The sequence below is a fragment of the Camellia sinensis genome, chromosome 4, assembly GCF_055761805.1.
Source record: "Camellia sinensis isolate YWXY chromosome 4, ASM5576180v1, whole genome shotgun sequence".
Classification (NCBI taxonomy): Eukaryota; Viridiplantae; Streptophyta; class Magnoliopsida; order Ericales; family Theaceae; genus Camellia; species Camellia sinensis.
This window is the reverse complement of record NC_138964.1, coordinates 55,705,172-55,723,132: the sequence shown is the minus strand read 5'-3', so window position 1 is coordinate 55,723,132 and position 17,961 is coordinate 55,705,172. Positions and strand designations below refer to the sequence as shown.

At 38.2% G+C, this 17,961-nt stretch overlaps 1 protein-coding gene across 39 annotated transcripts in view; it reads left to right on the top strand.

The window, feature by feature from the left end:
* The window catches only part of LOC145824649 (uncharacterized), a 108,019-nt gene that overhangs the window by 67,387 nt on the left and 22,671 nt on the right, over positions 1–17,961 (top strand). For 17 of the 39 annotated variants that reach the window (XR_014366508.1, XR_014366505.1, XR_014366540.1 and 14 more), the window contains 3 exons: positions 7,034–7,279; positions 7,796–7,887; positions 7,998–8,044. The exons of 7 other annotated variants lie outside the window; for them this stretch is intronic. The gene's annotated coding sequence lies outside the window, so the exon portion shown is untranslated. Of the gene's footprint in view, positions 1–1,281; positions 1,904–2,998; positions 3,169–7,033; positions 7,280–7,427; positions 7,518–7,795; positions 7,888–7,997; positions 8,047–17,961 lie in introns of those variants that run through there. 15 more of the 39 variants (XR_014366509.1, XR_014366506.1, XR_014366502.1 and 12 more) reach the window with 7 other exon arrangements.

Genomic DNA, 17,961 nt, shown 5'->3' with positions numbered 1-17,961 from the left:
ATAATAATAAATAATAATAATAATAATAATAAAGGACTCATTGATTGAGGGGGAGCCTTCGCGTTAACTCAACAAATACCCCTTGATTCCTAGTGGTTTGACTTTTCTCAGTGATGTTTAGTTACTCTTGCCGGAGGTCCAACCATCCGATCACTACGAGGATTAACTCTAGCTCTGTGGCCTCTCAAGGATTGGCCACACAGACATTCTTTATGTGAGCTCTCATGGTTGTATTTGAGTTGTTCATTCTCATGTAGCTTATGCTCATTGATCAATATTAATTTGATTTGCTCATGTTATTGTGCTTCCTATTGTCAATATTGCAAGTTTGCGGGCTTCATGAATTGTGGATTATCTCATCTTGATGTCACATTCTTGTTGTTGAGCTCATTTCCTTTTGTTTCAGGACCCACTTAATAGTGTGAGTGTTTTGTTTTTGCTCAGAAAGGTGTTTTTGAGGTGTTTTGGCTTTACTTGTTCGCTCGAGCGAGAGTTACTTCATCCTAGTACTTTTGCAGGTTTCACAGATTCTGAGTTAGCTTTTCTGGCTTTGAGTGACAATATTCTGGCTTGAGCATGTTCGTGAACGTAAGTGTCTTTCGCTCGAGCGACCTGTCTGGTTTAAATAGTACCTTCCGACTTTTTAGACTCCATTTTCCCCATTTTTCTTGAAAGACCTCTCTCTTCTAGGACTGTTTTCTCTCCTTGGCACTTCGTCCTTTGATCTTCACTCGATTTTGGCTGCGTCTCTCATCAATCTGTCTTGCATCTTCATTGTTGGTAAGTCTTTCTCTTTATTTTTCATTTTTTTTCCCGTCGTCCTTATTTTTGTGTTGCTCTGCTCCGTCTGTGATGTCTAGGGTTCATCTTCATTGTTGGGTTTGTTTATAACCTTATGGTTTGCTGTCTCTTTATTTAATTTTGTTTAGCAGTTTGGTACATCATTGCTAGGGTTCATATTGCTAGGGTTCATTGTTAGGGTTTTGTTTTTAGGGATTTAATTTTTGACTTACCCTTGTTTTGTCATGAGTTTTAATTGCTGGTTTATGATGTTCTTAGTGAATTGTGTTGCTGTTGGTTCCCTTAATTTACCTTCTTTATATCTCTCATACTGCTGCATTTGTTTGGTTTTGGGACTTGACCTAGCCCTGCATCTATATTCTCCCTACTCTTACAGTCACTGATATAATGCTTTGGTTTTGTGAATTTTGATTTTTTTTAACCTTGTTGGACTAATGATTTGTGCTGTGCTCTTATGTTTGATTTTGGGGTTTTTAATAGGGTTTGGGTGTTCCTTGGTTTTTGTCTTGGTGGGTTGGGGTTTTGTGGTGGTCTTTTCTCATTGTCGGTCAGTCATGGCTGAGTCCTCTAAACGCCGTAAAACCACCGTGTCGGTTTTTTAATCTTCCGGAAGTGCGGAACTGTCACTATCCTTTTATTACCCGCAACTTTGTTGATTTTGATTAGGTGGCCACTGAACTTTGTGACACTCCCCGGACTTAGGTTGTTGGGGCTCTCATTCAGCAAAATGAGCTTCTTTCCCGTTTCCGTCGCCTAAACATCATTGTTTGTGCCAACATCCATGTTACTTCTCATTCTTCTCATATTACCCAAGATCAAGGTTATGTGCTGTATTGTATTGACCACCGTCTTCCCATCGACCTGTCTAAAATGATAGTATCCAAAATGATTAGTGTGTTTGAGGGTTGCACGTCTTTGGGTCTTCCTTATGGGTGTTTCGTCACTCGGTTTCTTACGTCTCTTGGTGTCTCCACCTTTGATGATGACGAGTTTGCCTCTCCCATTAAACCTATCACCAAACTGACCGTCTCACAAAATCAAGTCCATGTCAAGGAGGGTTCGTCAAGAGTCGGGGTGTCTGATGCAGGTGATGATCCACTTGCCGAGATTAATGCAGCCACTGCCGGTGCACCTGACTTGTGTCCTCGTTCGTTTTGTGGCCAGCTGCAGCAGTTCGAGCAGTCTGTCACCCATCACCTTGATCAGCTGGATGCCCGGCTCGATACACTTGATGGCTGCCTCGATCAACAGACCGCAATGCTTGCTCAGATCCTTTCTTTGTTACAAATGCAACCGCTGCCTCCACCAGAATCACAGTGATGTTTGTTTTTGGACAGTTTTTCTTGTGTTTAGACTTTATATTCTTTTTCTTTTGTCTCTCCCGGACAAAAAGGGGGAGTATATTTGTTTGGTTGGGGTATATATCTGTTTGCATGATGGTTGCTATTGGGATATCGTATTGGATTTTGATATATTTTGATATACTTTTTTATATTGGGCTATTGTGGATTTTGATACTGGACTACTCAATTTTTGGGATTTTGATTTAGTTTGGATTCATTATGTCTTGATATGGTTTTTGATTTTGATTAATTACTCTCTATATTCCCATGGTTTTGTTTATCTATTTTTACAGGATATTTCGTCAAGATTGTTGTTTAAGTTGGGTTGATTGGTTAGTTAGTTGGTTGATTGTTTAGTTAGTGCGTGTGTTTGCTAGGCAACTATGTGTTAGAATGTTTTGTCCGGGAATTAACAAAGGGGGAGATTGTTAGGTTCCTTAGTTTTGTCAAATCCTACGAACAAATATTGTTTATCGAGTTGTAAGTTTTCTGGTTGCTTTGTCTTGCTCACTCGAGTGAAAAAGTTTTGCTCCCAAAAGTTTTCTATGTCTGCAAATATTCTAGGAAGAAAGAGTGTGCGCTCGAGCGAAGGAAGCTTGGCTCGAGCAACGCCACTTAAGGAATACACGCGTAATTGGTTCCCCGCTTGAGCGACCTTTGCGGCCTCTGTTTTCTATATATATATATGTGTGTTTCAATCCGTTTTAGGATTAACTTTTCCAGATCTGTTTTGAGGGCTCTAGGGTTTTCTTTTGGGACTATTTTACTAGTATTCCTTTGATGTATGCTTGAGTATTAAACTAACATGGTTTGACAATTCACATCAAATGATTGTTTGAGTGATCATCTTCAAGAGTGTTATTCTTTGGTGGAATTCGGAGATTCAAGCATGGAGTGTTCGAAGTTGTGCGCAGTCGTTGAGTTGACGTGGATGTTATGGAATCAACATCAATCTAATCAATTCTGAGACGAAGGCTGCAGTGGAAGAGATACAGATCGTTGAAGACAAATTGACAGAGTTTGGGTAATTTGTTTGGTTGTTTTGTATTCTTTCTTTCCTTTATAGTGGATTGATTTGTGGCGTTTGGCCTGTGGTTTTTTAATCACAATTGGAGGTGCTCCAATTGTGATTTTTCCATGTAAAAATCATTATTTGTGTTGGCTTATTGTTTTTTGAAACAACAATCTAAATCACTTTTGTACGTGCTTGATGATTTAGATTGTTAGTTTTAATTGTTTGGGAACTGGTATAATTAATCTTGAGCCAAATCACGAACCATAATCCCTCCCTTTGTCATATGCAACATACAAACCATGATTTTTAGTCAAACATTTGTAGTTTCATTATTCAATAATTAAATAGTTTCTTATACATGACATTGTTGGGGTTTGTGGAGGTTAATAGTATTGGACACTGGGCCCTTGATCCACTGGAGGGTTCAGGGGTCCTCTCCCTGTGAGTACCAAGGGTAGCTTGGTAATTGTTGATGTAACCCTAGCATAGTAGCACTATATATTGCTGCTTTTTGTAGTAGCCGCATTGTTCTCTCTTTTCATTCTCTTTGATATAATGAAACTAGTATGAGTCGTGGACATAGGAATTCTTGCAAACTACAAAAATCCCTTTGCCATTTGTTGTGTGAGATTGTTTTGTTTTCTTCGTGCCATTATTTGTGTGTTTGGGTTATTTAACAACAGACATATGATGTTGCAATTATAATTTAATTCAAATCAGTCAAATGCCCCATTGGTGGACAGGGTAGTTGGCCTATTGGTCCATGAAGTTGTCCCCTGGGACAGTGGGACAGTGAGAAGGTTAGATGTTCGGGATTTGAGTTGATGGTGCGATTGTATGACCCTTTCGTTGTAATCTAACTTACAAACATTCTATCGTTTGCAAAAAATAAAAACAAAAATAAAAAAGTTCCTTGGGCTATAATCAAATAAATAGGGTCTAACCCTTTACATTACAAATAAGGCACATGGCTAAATAGACAAGGCTTTTAAGCACAACAGGCTAGGGAATATGATCATGATATTGTAATAATAATAACAAATTAATAATAAACCCAATTTTCAAGTGTATTCAATCTCATAAATTCAAATTTGTCTTAGTTCTCATTACGATAATGATACAATACAACGTTAGGCTTTTGGATTTCCAATCATCAACTATAAAACAAATTTTCAAAGAAGAAATTATATCCGAGTGAATCTCTAGGTGTATCTGCCAGTGGTCTATCACAAGAATCACCTAATCACCTACTCTTTACCAGCTACTAACCTGTAGAAAATTACCTACTCCGTGCGAGTTTTTGATTTTTCGCTAAGGACGTCAAGCCAACTTAATTCCCTACATGTATGCACAACCTATATTCACTTCCAATCACAAGGTTAATTCGAGATACGTAAATTTCCAAATAATTATCAATTTCTCATCAACAACAATCTCAAGATAACCAAATGAATTCTCAGTAAGATTTCATTTTCGATATATATAAATTTCTCCAATTCACCAATGATATACAAAAGCTTAACTTCTTCTTAATGCAAAGAATGACAAGAAATCTATTTTGAGAACAATTATAAACTTTCCATGAAATTAATTCAATTAATTTGATGAACAATGAAATGAAATTAGGGTTTTACATTTCAATTTTTTTATTAAAATTCATCCTTCATCTCAAGAGCTTGCAAAACAAAGAGTTATATAACTCAATTTGATAAATTCTTTACATGCACGGCTCAAAATTTAGTGATTCCATAAGATTTCAAATGTACTATATCTATGTTAGGATTTAAAAACTCAATTCTTTACAAAAATCCATCAATAATCTCATGAGTTTGAAATTCAAGAGTTATGAGAGATAATTATATAAGATCACTAAAAGCATGGTGCCAAAAGATTATAATTCCATGAGTTGAGTTATAAAGAAAATACCACATATTAATTACACATACATGCAAAAGCAAGAAATTACTACCTCTAGAATAAGATTGACTAGTGTATTCAAAGAGTGGGGGGGGGGGGGGGGGGGAAAGATGAAGGAAAATGAAAGAAAATATGTAGGATGTTGTTCTGTTTGTGAATGAACTGAAAAGGGGAGGAAAATGGATATCTACACTAAGATATCACGTGACACACACACTCCCTGCATTTGCGTCCGCACACCCACACATATGGCTGCACATTGGAAAGTGTGGTCGTACATGTGGCTGCACCTCCTCACAGACAAGGGTTTTGGCCACCCAATGCCCAAACCGAGCCCTCGGGGCAACCCAAAACTCGACCAACATGTATACACAACTAAAATAATTATATAAACAAATAGAGTGCTTAAATTGCACAAAGGACTCAAAAGCCAACAAGTCAACACTTGACTCCTATTGAAGTCAACAATCTCAGGATTGAATGTAAGTTCGGGTTAAAGACCTAAGTTGTCACATTTGCCATTGGCAATGATTGATTCTTTGGCTTTCCAGTTAATGTGATAGTCGATGAACTCCTCCTTACTTGGTGGTTGTTATTAAAGAAATTTTAGTATTTAATTTCGTCAAAAAGTAGATTTTAAAAATAAAATTTGCGTTCAAAGAGATCCTTCTTTGATTGGTACTGAATGTGATGTTGATGATGTGTAAGTACATAATTGACAGTCAATATTAAAAATGAAAAATCAATTACACTACACTGAAATGGATGCTCAAGGTGCATGTTGAGGTGGAATTATCTTGAGGTCCATGACGAGGTAGAAGGATCTGGGACTTTATGTTTATTACAAAGATAATAATTTTAACCTGATATTGGCAGCTCCTGGCTTTTTTTTCTTTTAACCTCATAATTGTATCCCACGAAACTTATAGTTATAACACTAAGCAAACTGTCCTTATTCATTTGGATTTACAACTAGAGTCTTATGTCTTCTATGATGCACTTGTAACTGTCATTGAAGGAAGTTTTGAACTATTGAAAGGACCAATTAAGAGTGCTTGGTTATGAAATTTTTTATTTATTTTTGGTTGGTAAGTGTAAACTTTATTACCAGAACAAAAATGTGTGCAATAGAAGCACAAACAAGGTTGTGGGATAGATGAGAATAAAGTGGAAACAAAAATAAAAAATAGAGCTGTCACAGTCCAAAATGATCAGAAACATAAAATCACCTTTTGAATGTGAAAACATTAGCATCAACTCAACCAACATACAAACCATAACCAAACTTGATCAAGCAGCCAAGATAGCAATCACTTGATACTGTGCTGATGTTTAATAATCATTGGATTAAGTATGAAAAAGTGTTGGGCGAGATGTCCATTCTCTTTATTGATGTAATGTCCTCGGTACCTTGTACTTGTTTATTCCATCAATAAAGTTTCATTTTGCCGATAAAAAAAAAAAAAAATGTAGAATGGCTAGTAATAAAGTCTTGTTCTTGGCGCATTTGTCACTAGCAAAAGAAATATTAGCAAAATTTCCGTTGATATGCTGGTAGATGTCATCATCATGATGTCACAATAAGTTGTTGATGTTTATCTAGATGCCGGTTTAACTTGAAGTTACCATCGGCATAAGTAAAGAACATATAAACAAACAGTCAACATAAATGGCAAGAATTTTAATTTTTTTTTTCCTCTGACAGTTAATCGACAGTTGATGCTTATCGGGGTACTCTTAAATGCAACCTAAAATTTGTATTGCCCGAATCCAGCTTGTTCCTCTTTGTTTTACCTGTCTTCCAGATTTTTTGATTGAATAATTAGCAGTTTGATTTTGTGTTGTATGTTAGCAATTCAGCATATTTACTATTTTTTTTTTATTTTATTTATGTTAATTTATTATGCTTTGATATTCACAATAGAATCTGACATGGGCATTATTTCAAATGCTGCAGCTATGTAAACGGCGGGAAGATTCAGATTCAAATAGCAACCGACCAATGAGTCATTCCAAACAAGCATCCATGACATGACAGTAATACCTCTTCTTTGAGACTGAAATGGGTTGTGCGTAGATATATTCAGCATCCTCCGTTGCATATGGCTTTTGTGAATCAGAGTAAGCAGCAGCTATGGTTTATGATGGTGCAGAAGCTTACACACAATGTTTGAGGATGCGATTCCAGAGGTGGGAAATAAAGGTTGGTCTTGATTTGGCATTGATGCATGGTAATGGAGGGTTTAGAATAGACAACTTTTTTCAGTTTATGTGGCACCTGTTATGTTGCTTTACTAAGTCTCATTCTCGCATATCAATGTTTTATTATTGCATGTCACATCATTTTGTAGAGAAAGTTTCTGGAAGTGGAGGGAACCGGATTCTTCTGACATTTTAGATGACTGAGCAAAGTTGTTACAATAGGGAAGAAAGGAATAGTGGTAAGGTTGTGGACAACAATAAAAAATAGCATAACACTAACCATTTTTGTTAAAAGGACAAACATATTGGTATCTTATTTTTAATAATTTTTTTATTATAGATTAAGAATCCTTCGTCATTATACATATATATATTTTTTGGGAAAATGTTGCTTTATTTAAATTAGGTGCACTCTTTACTTTAATTAAGTGGGTGCTTCCGATTTGTGCCTGGCTTTAGGAGATCTTTGTGTTTAAGTGGTGCCTCACGCTTTCACCAACATTTGTTGTATCCCTAGGTAGCAAGGGTCAAGTTGGTGGCAGGAGATGCACATCTTATCTTCAACATACTGCATTTTTGTCTCTGAGAAATGCCAGTGCATCGACTATGGTATGAAATTTAGATTGTCATTGAATTGTGCAACATAAAAGTTTAATTTTTATCTGCGTTAAGGAATGTTGGCATATTTGAATGTTAATATATGAAATTGTTTCATGTAGCTCAGCTGATGAACTATTATTCAAGGATCGAGTAAGATGTGAAATGTGTTGACATATTATAATCACCGAAAGGCACTGAGCATATTATATTAGCCGAAAGTCTCTAAGATTTGTAATCATTTTTTACGCACTCAGGGATCATCTTGTAATTGTCTTCTTTGTAAACCCTAAATCTTCATTTATAAATAAGGGGTGATATCTCATCATACCCTAAGCTGGTTACCCAAGCTTCATGGTATCAGAGCATCACCTCCAGGGCTAGGGTTCAACGCATACCTAGTTGGATCATCTGCTGAATCGATCTTCTGCCATCATCATCATTCCGCTTCTTCTTCGTCTCTGCCATCATCATCATTCCGCTTCTTCAGCCCTCATCATCATCTGCTTCGTCTTCGTCTCAGCCCGTCGATCTTCTCCCGCAGTTCGTCGCTCGTCTTCATCAATCGCAGTTCGTCGATCTTCATCGCAGTTCGTCGCTCGTCGAGCTTCTCCCGCAGTTCGTCGCTCGTCTCAGCCCTCGTCCTCGTCGTCCTCTGATCTCAAACCAAGGTGCATATAATATATATATATATATATCTTGATATATATAACCATAGCCTGATATATATTTATATATAAATACATGTATATATATAAATAACTCAACATATAAAAACAAAAAAAAAAAAAAAAAAAAAACAACAAAAAAAAAAAAAAAAAAAACACAAAAAAAAAAAAAAAAAAAAATGGTTTCTTAATTTTGTATTTTGTATGGTTTCTTAATTTTGTATTTTGTATGTCTTTATAGTGATCATTGTGCTTGTTATCTCACTACCACCTTCCGGGTTTGTGATTTCCACTAATTTGTTGCGGGTTTGGTAGTATTGTATCCATGACAGATTCCACTAGTGTGTCCCCTTCATCTCAAACACCGAAAAGTGAGAGTCTCATTCTCTCTACTACCATGACTGAGAACCCCAACCCTAGTCTGAAAATCACCACCTCTCTATTTAATGGTCAAAACTACCTAGCATGGTCTCAAAGTTTGACTTTGTTTTTAAAGAGCAGAGGGAAGATGGGGTATGTTGATGGCATGATACAGGCACCTAGTACCACTGACTCAGGTTATGACCAATGGGAGATTAACAACTCTTTGATTATGAGTTGGCTTATCCATTCGATGGTTCCAGAACTTGGTGAGGGCTACTTGTCTATGGAGACTGCCCAGGACATTTGGGAGGCTGTGGCTGTTACCTATTCCCACAAAGGAAATTTTTCACAGGCATTTGAGTTGCGTCTCTCTATTGAGAGCACACTTCAGGGGGAGCAGACTGTTCTTCAGTACTTCACTTTCCTCACCAACGGCTGGAAACGCCTTGACCACCTGGAAGACTATAAGCCCGTTTGCCCTACTGATTCTATCGGGTACAAGAAGTTCATCGCACGGGAACGGGTCTTTAAATTTTTGGCTGGCCTAAATATGGAGTATGATCCAGTTAGGGGTCGAGTTCTGAGTATGGATACTCTTCCTTCACTGCAAGAGGCATTTGCCTATGTCCAAAATGAGGAGAGTCGTCGGTCTGCTATGATGTCCCCTGTCTCTACTGACCGTTCCGCATTACTGTCCACTCCTCGAGATAGCCTCAGCCTGCCTCCTCCGTCTACTGCTAAGGAGTCGGTATTCTGTGATTATTGCAAAAAGCCGCGGCATACTCGTGAGACATGTTGGAAGCTTCATGGGACTCCATCTGGGGGTCGAAGTGATCGGTCGGGTTCTCGAGGCGGTCGGTCAGGCCACTCTCGAGGACGTGGTTCCTATTCTCGGGCTCATCAGTCTAGTGCCGTTGATACCCTTGATTCTAATTCCACTTCTGCTACCCACTCTTCTGATACTGAGCTGGAGGATGCTTTGCGCCAATTGTTGGACCGCAGATCTTCTACTACTCTCAGTCCCGCTTCCTCGTCCTTTGCCCGCTCAGGTAACTTAGTACCTTCTCCTTGTGCTTTCTTGTGTCATACATCTTTGCCTTGGATTATTGATTCTGGTGCCTCAGATCATATGTCTGGCTCCTCTGATCTTTTCTCTGCCTATAAGCCTTCTTCAGGTCAGGACAAAGTTAGGATTGCCGATGGAACTGTTTCTTCTATTTCTGGAAAAGGTTTAGTCCAAGTCACTCCTACCATGCATCTATCTTCTGTTCTCCATGTTCCCAAGTTTTCTGTTAATCTGTTATCCTTAAGTCGTCTTACCCAGGATTTGAATTGTTGTGTGACGTTTTTTCCTGATCATTGTCTTTTTCAGGACCTTGTCACGGGGAGGACGATTGGCAGTGGTAGTGCAGAAAATGGTCTCTACTTCCTAGATCAACCGGACAAACTTGCTTATTCTTCCACCCCGTCTTCTCCTACACCCGCTGATGTCTGGCTGTGGCATCAGCGTCTTGGGCATCCCTCCTTTCATTTACTTAAGCATTTATTTCCTTCTAGTTTCGCAAATCATCATGTATCTGACTTTCTTTGTGAGTCTTGTCAACTTGGAAAACAACATAGAGCTTCTTTTGCTCCCAGTTTGAATAAAAGCTTAGTTCCTTTTTCATTAATACACTCTGATGTTTGGGGTCCCTCTCGTGTTCTGTCTGTGAAAGGTCATCGCTGGTTTGTTACATTTATTGATGATTTTTCTCGTGCTACTTGGGTGTATCTCATGAAAGATAAGAGTGAAGTTTTCTCTGTGTTTCGCACTTTTCATAAGATGATTTGTACTCAGTTTGGGGCCACTATCAAAATATTTCGTTCTGATAATGGCGGGGAATACATAGATTCTGGGTTAGGACAATATTTCTCTACTTATGGCATTATCCATCAGACTTCTTGTACCAATACCCCTCAACAAAATGGGGTGGCCGAACGCAAGAATCGGCATCTTCTTGACATGGCTCGGTGCATGTGTTTTTTTATGAACGTGCCTCGACCCTATTGGGGCGACGCCGTTCTCACCGCTGCCTATCTTATTAATCGTCTCCCTACCCAGGTTTTGGACAAACAGGCTCCGCTTCACGTCCTCCTCGGTTCTCAGTCCTTGTTTTCTATTCCTCCCAAAATATTTGGTTGTGTCTGTTTTGTCCATAATCACTCTCCCTCTCGTGGTAAGTTGGACCCTCGCTCCCTCAAGTGTGTTTTCCTTGGTTATTCTCCTACTCAAAAGGGGTATAAATGTTACCACCCTTCTTCTCGTAAGTGGTTTGTGTCCATGGATGTCACTTTCTTTGAGTCCCAGTCCTATTTCTTGTCCTCTCCGGTGTCCCCGTCCTCCCTTCCGGGGGAGCCTTGGTATGAAGTGAGTCCTGTGCCTCCTATGGTAGAAGTGAGTCCTGAGCCTCCTATGGTAGAAGTGAGTCCTGTGCCTCCTATGATAGAACCAGTTGTTCTTGCACCACCCTCTTCTACTGGAACTATAGAACCCACTGTCACCAAGAATAAGGATGGACATGTTTATATCCGGGACATCGACAGAAAACAAGTTAACTGGATACACGGGACCGTTTCTGCTACTCCACTGCCATCTCCTGCTTCTGATGAGAGTCTAGGTAATTTTGAATCTCGTGAGTCCATTGATCTTGATGTTCCTATTACCAAAAGAAAGGGTGTGAGATCTTGTACTCAACATCCTATCTCACAGTTTGTATCATACTCTCATTTGTCATCCTCATATAGAGCATTTGTGTCCAATATTTCCTCTGTTAACATTCCTAACCATTTTCAGGATGCTCTTGCTATCTCTGAGTGGAAACTAGCCATGATTGAGGAAATGAAAGCACTTAGGAAGAATGGCACTTGGGAATTGACTGAGTTACCTACGGGCAAACGACCTGTGGGCTGTAAATGGGTATATACTGTGAAACACAAAGCAGATGGGTCTATTGAGCGTTACAAGGCAAGACTTGTGGCAAAAGGGTTCACTCAGACATATGGCATTGATTATCAGGAGACCTTCGCACCCGTGGCTAAAATGAATTCAGTCAGAGTACTTCTTTCTCTAGCAGCTAATCTAGATTGGCCGCTTTATTAGTTTGATGTCAAGAATGCTTTTCTCCATGGTGACCTCGAAGAAGAAGTATACATGGACATTCCTCCGGGTTTTGAGAATCATCAAACAGAAGGGAAAGTATGCAAACTTCGGAAGTCACTATATGGTCTCAAACAGTCTCCAAGGGCTTGGTTTGAGAGATTCACTCAGGCTATGTTTAAATATGGCTTCAAACAAAGTCAGGCAGATCACACATTATTTGTGAAACATTCCTCATGCGGTAAGACTACAGCACTTATTGTTTATGTAGATGACATAGTTCTTACAGGCAATGATAGTGGGGAAATACCTCTATTGAAGAAATATTTAGCCAAAGAGTTTGAAATCAAAGACTTGGGAAGCTTGAAGTATTTTTTGGGAATTGAAGTTGCTCGCTCTAAGGATGGGATATTTATCTCACAAAGAAAATATGTGCTTGACCTGTTGAAGGAAACTGGGATGCTTGGCTGCAAGGCATGTGCCACCCCACTGGAACCCAATCAGAAATTGGGGGATGATGAAGGAGGAGAAGTTGTGGATAGGGGGAGCTATCAACGTTTAGTTGGTAAGCTCATTTACCTATCTCACTCCCGTCCTGATATTGCTGTTGCTGTCAGTGTAGTTAGTCAGTTTATGCATGCTCCTCATCAGATACACTTTGAGGCTGTCATGAGAATCTTGAGGTATTTGAAGTCTGCCCCTGGTAAGGGTCTGTTTTTTTCAAAGTATGATCATCTTCGTGTAGAAGCCTATACAGATGCTGACTGGGCTGGGTCAGTAACTGATAGGAGATCAACTTCAGGGTATTGCACATTTGTCGGCGGCAACCTAGTTACTTGGAGGAGTAAGAAACAGAATGTGGTTGCCAGGTCAAGTGCAGAAGCTGAGTTTAGAGCTATGGCACAAGGTGTGTGTGAACTTTTATGGATCAAATTATTGTTGAGTGATCTAGGTATTGCTCAGACGGACTCCATGCGGTTATACTGTGATAATAAGGCCGCCATCAACATTGCTCACAATCCCGTTCAACATGACAGGACAAAACATGTTGAGATTGATCGCCACTTCATTAAGGAGAAACTCACTAGTGGTACCATTTGTACTCCTTTTGTTCAGTCTGGTGAACAACTTGCTGACATTCTCACCAAGGGAATTGGGAATAAACCGTTTCATGACATATTAGGCAAGCTGGGCATGAAAGATATCTTCGCACCAGCTTGAGGGGGAGTGTTGACATATTATAATCACCGAAAGGCACTGAGCATATTATATTAGCCGAAAGTCTCTAAGATTTGTAATCATTTTTAACGCACTCAGGGATCATCTTGTAATTGTCTTCTTTGTAAACCCTAAATCTTCATTTATAAATAAGAGGTGATATCTCATCATACCCTAAGCTGGTTACCCAAGCTTCAAAATGTTGACTTACTACACGAACCGAACTGCAGGTAAGGTGGACATCACTTCTGTTTCATTCCGAAGTTCTGACTCGCCACAACTAAGAAACTTGTTTGTTACAAATGCATTCACTTTATCTCGAAACATTAGATAACGGTGTTGGATCTATGACTTATGCTCAATTGACAATCTAGGTTGAACACGAGGATAGGTAAGAGAAAAGGAAGAGATAAATATGACTTGCAACAAAAGAAATTTTCCTCACATGTAATTTGATAACACGGAGGTTTCACCATGGTGTTGCACCTAGCACGGAGGTTAACACGGAGGTTTCACCATGGTGTTGCACCTTGCACGGGGCATGGTGTTTCACCATGGTGTTGCACCTTGGAGGTTAACATAGAGGTTTCACCATGGTGTTGCACCTAGCATGGGTCAAGTTGCCTCTGCCGATCCAACTTCACTACCCAAATTCTGCAAGGTGAACCTTGCCAAGAGAGCAAATCTCAGGCACCAACCACATCACTTGTTCTCACCAACTTATAGAACCCACATATATACATAACCATTATCACATAAAATCTTTTCATTCATCAAAAACTAATACTTTAACCTATTCATGCAATAGAAATTATCATGAGTCATCAAATTTGTCTACAAGCATTAGCATATAAAGAATGCAGCTAGATGGATCCAACTTAACATCAAACATTATTCCCAAAAATATATTTACAAAATTCTTCTCTTCCAACACTCCAAAAATATAACCACATTCTAGAGTGGCCTTAAGCAAAACCTTAACAAAAAAAAATAATACCAACCTTCAATCCTCGAACTATCTAGGCCTTCCAAATTGAGGTTAGCTACATTACAAAACTAAATATATGAAAAAAGGTCAACAAAAAAGGCTTGGGGACTTTTATTTTTAGCCAAAAAGTTACTACAAGTTGTCACATTGCTCTTTATTTTCATACATATCCTTTTGTAAAAAACCAAAAAGCTAACTAAAGTAGCCAATTTCCAAACAGAACCTGAGTTAAACTAGTCGATAGACATGTTGTATGGAAATCATAAAATATGTACTTCTCAATTGGGGTTAACAATAACATAAACACAGAAAATATGAGGAAGGAATATATTTTTAATCTATAGGAGAATGAGAACATGATTCTCTTATAAAGAGAGCAATTACAACAGAAAAGGAAACTAATTAAAGCTAATATTTGACAGTTTCTACTTTCCTATTTTTTCTGATTTTATACAACTTTTACTATGCATATTTACATAGAAAAACAGATCTTAGAATATTGACTGAATCAAGGTCTTAATAATCAAATTTCCAACACTTCCCCTCAAGCTGGTTTGAAGATATCTTCCATAGCCAGCTTATCAAATTGTTTCTTGTGTAGTCCCTTCGTTAGCACATCAGCTAATTGTTCACTTGTTGGAAGGCATGTCATATATATTATTCCAGCATTGATTTTCTTCTTGATGAAATGTTTATTCACTTTTATATGTTTTGTGTGATTATGTAGAACTAGATTATGAGCTATAGATATAGCTGCTTTGTTGTCACAATAGACCTTCATAGGAGTTAGGTGAGAAAGCTTCAATTCTTCAAGAATTCTTTTGATCCACACTACTTCACAGATTCCTTGGGCAACAGCTTTGAACTCTGCTTCTGCACTACTTCTAGCTACCACATTCTGTTTTTTACACGGCCATGTAACTAGGTTCCCACCTACAAAGGAGCAGTATCCAGATGTTGATCTCCTGTCTGTAACACTTCCTGCCCAGTCTGCATCTATGTAGACTTCAACTTGATGATGTCCATGTTTCTTAAACAATAAGCCTCTCCATGGAGTTCCTTTCAAATATCTTAAGATCTTATAAACGACCGCAAAGTGCTCTGCCCCTTGTGAGTGCATGAACTGACTTACCATGCTGACTGCAAAGGCGATATCAGGCCGCGTATGAGATAAGTAAATCAATTTCCCTATAAGTCTCTGATATTGTTACCTATCTTTTACTTCTTCAGACTTAGCAGCCTGTAACTTCAAGTTAGGCTCGATCGGAGTCTCCACCATCTTACAACCAAGCAAGCCTGTTTCTCCAAGGAGATCAAGAACATATTTTCTTTGGTTAACGAATATACCTTCCTTGGATCTTGTAAATTCCATTCCGAGGAAATACTTGAGGGCTCCCAGATCCTTAATTTGAAATTCTTTTGCGAGTTTCTTCTTGAGGGCTGCTAATTCTGCTTCATCATCACTAGTTAAAATGATGTCATCAACATAAACAATCAAAATTGCAATTTTACTGTCTTTTGAATGTGTATAAAATATTGTGTGATCTGCTTGACTCTACGAGAAGCCACAACTGATAACTGTCTTTCTAAAGCGTTCAAACCACGCTCTTGGTGATTGTTTGAGTCTGTATAATGACTTGTTCAATCTGCATACTCTGTCACTACCAAGTCTCTGCTCAAATCCTGACGGTAGGCTCATGAACACCTCCTCCTCCACCCCAATCTGCGACATGCTTTCCCAAGGAAACCTTGTCCCTAGATCCCCTCTCAACAAATGGTGAGAGGATTCCAAATGATCATTGTTAGGTTTTTGTAATTGGCAATCCCATTTGACAAAACTCCTTTCAGTTGTAATTTTATTCGCTCTTCTGTTTCAGTAAGGTTATGAGTGTTTAGATGCAAATCCAACCCGAATTGTGCCTATATAGAAGAATTTGTGATCTTAGTCCTTTCATATTTGCCACTTTGCTGACTAAATACGAGGGTCGAGCTATTTGACCGCTCAACTGAAGAAACAGATCATCTACTATTTTTGCAAAGTGCCTGAACTTCTGGGAAGAAAGTTTTACCGCTCTAGCAGTGAAAGTTGCACTTGAGCGGTCAGCCTATATGTTTGGTACCGTCTTTAGTCACATCGCTCGAGCGGTCTGTGCGATCTTGTTTTCTATAAAGTGTGTTGTTCGTTATTTTTAGGATTTGAGCCGTCCAGATTTTCAAAGAGGAAGAAAAAACAAAGTGTTTTATATTGGAGGCTATTTTATATGAGTTTCCTTGGTGTATAGAAAGTGATCGATTGATCAACGGAGTTCAGATTGTCGAACATCAAGAGTAATTATTATTGTTTTATCCACAAAAGAGAGTTGTTTTTCGGTGGATTCTGGGAAATTTGAGCCTGAAGCTTTGATGGATTCCTGAGTGGCTCATCATCGTGGATTCGACATCATCGTTGTGGATTCAACGTTGGACAAGACAATTCCAAGATGAAGATGGTGTTAGAAGAGACACATTGGGTTCGGTTCAATTTGGGTGTGGATTTGCTAGGTAATTGAGAGTACATTTGTGTAATTCTATTTTGTCTTCTTAGTGGATTGTTTTGTAGTTTTGGCCTGTAGTTTTTTTTTATCACAATTAAAGGCACTCCAATTATGGTTTTTCCATGTTAAATTGTTGCGTCGATTTGTCTTTGATTGCTTGATTGGGATTGTCATTCGTTATTTAAAATTGAAACATAATCACAGATCAATATCTTGGGTATTTTAGATTTTTCAATGTCTTGGTTAATTGTGGACTAACCTCTTTATAGATTAGATAGAAAAATCTACAAACAGCTTCATAGGAAAGGTTTTTGGGATTGGAATTGCGAAACAAGCTTCCTTAAAGTTTATCATAGGCATTAGTATCGGTCTATTATAGGCACATGCACTTAAAATTTTCTTTGTACTGTACACCTTTTTTAGGCCAAGTTTGGCATGAAGCTAAAAGGCCAAAAACTCAAAAAGTTACTCAAAAAGTTAAAAAGTTATCATTATTCACCAAAAGTCAAAAAGTACGGCTGCACAACTCCCAATCCTAATTTTTCCCTACACACTAATTTATACAAATTTTTAATACACATTTTTTCATAAAAAGTCAAAAAGTTAACCCAAACAATCATATTTTTTTCCTCAACTTCTTAGTCCAAAAAGTCAAAAAGTGCACTTATTTAAGACATCCCAAACAACCCCTTAATATCAACCATTTTTCTTGCTTTTTTTCACCAAGGAGTTCAACTTTACTCATTCTTTTATCTCATTCTAAATTAGGTTACAATGCCAAATCTCATTCACAAAAAAGAAAAAACTGAACTTTAAGTTCATGAGAAGGAAATTTATATAAGAGGAATATGGAGGCCTAAAGCTAGTAAATCCCTTCTCTTGTATAACTTCTGAAGAAATACGTAACCTCTTTGTTTGAATGATCAATAGAATACAGTGGAGATATTTATACAGTAATTTAACCTGATCTTAACCAACTCACTAACCAATTACTCTGTCGTGACTATACTAATTGTAATCTAACTAATTCAGTTACAGGGGACTGCTAGCATATACAACAGCACAATGTCACACTTGATTGATTTCTGATATAAACTTATCAACTCCAAAGAAGATTGGAGTTATTGGAACCCTACAATAGTCTCCTCCATGATATGAATAGAACTATGATCGAGAAGT